The following is a 3,816-nucleotide window of genomic DNA, read 5'->3' as shown; positions in this document are numbered from 1 at the left end:
TCGGTCATCAATAATCATACAGTAATATGTGTTTCCAACTATTTATGCACAATACATTTATTTATATTGAGGTTTGTATCCTCTCCTCCCCTTGTCTCCTTCGTCGCTGTCGTCGGTAGTGGTTGTGGTATGTTTGATTCTCTCTTCTTTCTTCTTTACACGCTTGGCAAATCGTCAGGGTCGTATGTTCGAGGAAATGGGGAGGGGTAACATCTTATTATCTTTTCGAAATCATGATATACAACAAAACTTTAAGAACTTCCAATTTATAACCTTCGTTCAAGTCGACAGGAAACGAAAAAAAATAAGTGTCACTATTTTGACAAAAGTGATGAAATCGATGTGAAATTGTAGTATCTACAGTCGGTCGTCTACTGAACTGAGACGCAACTTCATGTAACTGTAGTTTATTGAGGTCTCAATTTGGCTAAAAAAATCACATTCATTCGGTACTCAATCATAATTAATGCCAGTTTATATAGTGTTCGCCAGTGTGTGTATGATAACTGCGTTCCAGCCACACGCAACCCAAGACTGTTGATACGTTGCTATGCAACCATACAATCAAATCTAATTCCCAAAATTTGTCTTTTCTCTCGCGAATTGATTATCTTTCGTAGTAGTTAATTAAAAGTCAGTTCAGAATCATATGCTTTCTCAAAACAACTTCCGATATAATTATTATCGGTAATAGTTCTTTTTAAGCGAAGCATACATTGGTGCTGTAACGCGATCCCTTGTAACATACGAGGATATCGCGTCTCGCGCTTCGCTGATAGAGTCCGCAAGATGTGACCTTTATTTGGACAGCTAGCGTATTCCTTTTTGTTTCCCTCTCTCTCTTCCTTTTACTACTCAAAGGACTCAATAATTAATTATAATTGCCCTCTACGCAATCAATTAGGACCAAAACACGAAATTCACTTATCGCGCACCAGAGTAACTTGATAGAGTGCTAACATCTCTGCCTTTATCAAAGAAAAAATATACTTCTTCATTGTCAAGTCTATGTCAGATCACTATTATATCATTGCGAATACGATATAATAGTCATATGATTTTTACTCATATCATACACAATTATTTCAAGAGCTTTTCAAATAAATAATCAAATTAAAAACCACAAATATTACTATCGGGGTACATACAATACGTTTCGATGTATCATAAAATTTCGATTCAGCGTGACGTCACGCATTAACACTTGCTATTACTCTACCAACCCAACGTGACACTACGCACTTCTCGGAATCGGAACTTCGCTGTTAAATTACTTTCGGAGCATTTCTTACTTTTACCACGATTGCACCTTATGTAAGGTTACAGGGTCAACTACTAATTCCTGCATGACGCATAGATCCACTAAACGTCTTCCTGCACTTCGCCGCACTTTTCTCATTTTCTAGTGCTATGATTTCTCTGTATAAAACAGCGGCATCTGCAAAAAATCTGATGGAACTTCCGCCTATTCATTAGGTCATAGTAATGGCCCTAGAGCACTCCATAATTTTAAGTCTTAAGATTTCTCTTCAATAACAATAACGCTGTGTTCAGTTCACTAGTAGCTCTTCAGATAAATCACAAGACTGGTCTGATATTACCTACACAGGTATTTTATTTATTAGGCTACAGTGTGGAACTGTGTAGAACGCCTTATGGAAGCCATGGAACACGGTATCGGCCACTGCCCCAGTACTACCACTTTCTACATCTCGTGAACTAACAGGACGGGCTGTGTCTCACATGATCGTTACTCGCAGAATCCATTTTTATCTCTAAGGAGAAGAATATCAGTCTCCAGAAAGATAATATGTGTTCCAAAGTTCTACAACAGATTGATGTCAGCTGTATGGGCCTATAGTTGTGTGCGTTTGTTCGATGATCCTTCTTGAAATAGGGAATGACGTTCGCTTTTTCTAATCTTATGTGCAGAGTGTGAATAACACCAAGCTTAAACGATTCTTTTTATCCACTGCTTCAAATTTATTACTGGGCACGTTTATCTGTTAACATGTATTATTGTACTGAAAGCAACACGGATCCTACAAGCAGCAATCGAATGAATCCCGCCGGCCGTAGTGGCCGAGCGGTTCTAGGCGTTACAGTCTGGAACCGCGCGACCGCTACGGTCGCAGGTTCGAATCCTACCTCGGGCATGGATGTGTGTGATGTCCTTAGGTTAGTTAGGTTTACGTAGTTCTAAGTTCTAGGGGACTTATGACCTCAGCAGTTGAGTCCCATAGTGCTCAGAGCCATTTGAACCATTTTCGAATGAATCCCGTCTTGCTGTGTTCGTTCATGAGATCCAGAACGTCATAGATAGCATAACCCAGGTTGATGCGGCGTTCTTGATTTCGAGACAGGTATTCGTTCAGTTCCGCCCAGTAGCTTAGTAAACACAAAAATTTTACGCGAATTATCTGGACAAATATGAGGCTGGATTGGAGACCTACTTTGAGATAGATCTCAGTACGTCGTTCTTAGCGAGAAGGCATCGTCAGAACCAGAGGAAGCGTCTACGTTCCGCGGGTAGTGTGTTTGGGCCGCTGCTGTTGATAATATATATAAACGTCATGGCGAACAAAGAATTTCTGTAGGTCCTCAGCACATTGAAAAATAGTAAGGTGGCATGTCCAGATGTACTCCCTGTCGTGATTCTGAAGTAGGCACACTTGTTGTTGTTGTGGTCTTCAGTCCTGACACTGGTTTGATGCAGCTCTCCATGCTACTCTATCCTGTGCAAGCTTTTTCATCTCCCAGTACCTACTGCAACCTACATCCTTCTGAATCTGCTTAGTGTATTCATCTCTTGGTCTCCCTCTACGATTTTTACCCTCCACGCTGCCCTCCAATACTAAATTGGTGATCCCTTGATGCCTCAGAACATGTCCTACCAACCGATCCCTTCTTCTGGTCAAGTTGTGCCACAAACTTCTCTTCTCCCCAATCCTATTCAATACTTCCTCATTAGTTATGTGATCTACCCATCTAATCTTCAGCATTCTTCTGTAGCACCACATTTCGAAAGCTTCTATTCTCTTCTTGTCCAAACTATTTATCGTCCATGTTTCACTTCCATACATGGCTACACTCCATACGAATACTTTCAGAAATGACTTCCTGACACTTAAATCTATACTGGATGTTAACAAATTTCTCTTCTTCAGAAACGCTTTCCTTGCCATTGCCAGCCTACATTTTATATCCTCTCTACTTCGACCATCATCAGTTATTTTGCTCCCCAAATAGCAAAACTCCTTTACTACTTTAAGTGCCTCATTTCCTAATCTAATTCCCTCAGCATCACCCGACTTAATTAGACTACATTCCATTATCCTTGTTTTGCTTTTGTTGATGTTCATCTTATATCCCCCTTTCAAGACACTGTCCATTCCATTCAACTGCTCTTCCAAGTCCTTTGCTGTCTCTGACAGAATTACAATGTCATCGGCGAACCTCAAAGTTTTTATTTCTTCTCCATGAATTTTAATACCTACTCCGAATTTTTCTTTTGTTTCCTTTACTGCTTGCTCAATATACAGATTGAACAACATCGGGGAGAGGCTACAACCCTGTCTTACTCCCTTCCCAACCACTGCTTCCCTTTCATGTCCCTCGACTCTTATAACTGCCATCTGGTTTCTGTACAAATTGTAAATAGCCTTTCGCTCCCTGTATTTTACCCCTGCCACCTTTAGAATTTGAAAGAGAGTATTCCAGTCAACATTGTCAAAAGCTTTCTCTAAGTCTACAAATGCTAGAAACGTAGGTTTGCCTTTCCTTAATCTTTCTTCTAAGATAAGTCGTAAGGTCAGT

This window comes from Schistocerca piceifrons, chromosome 1 (genome assembly GCF_021461385.2).
Source record: "Schistocerca piceifrons isolate TAMUIC-IGC-003096 chromosome 1, iqSchPice1.1, whole genome shotgun sequence".
Lineage (NCBI taxonomy): Eukaryota > Metazoa > Arthropoda > Insecta > Orthoptera > Acrididae > Schistocerca > Schistocerca piceifrons.
This window is presented reverse-complemented; position numbering follows the sequence as displayed.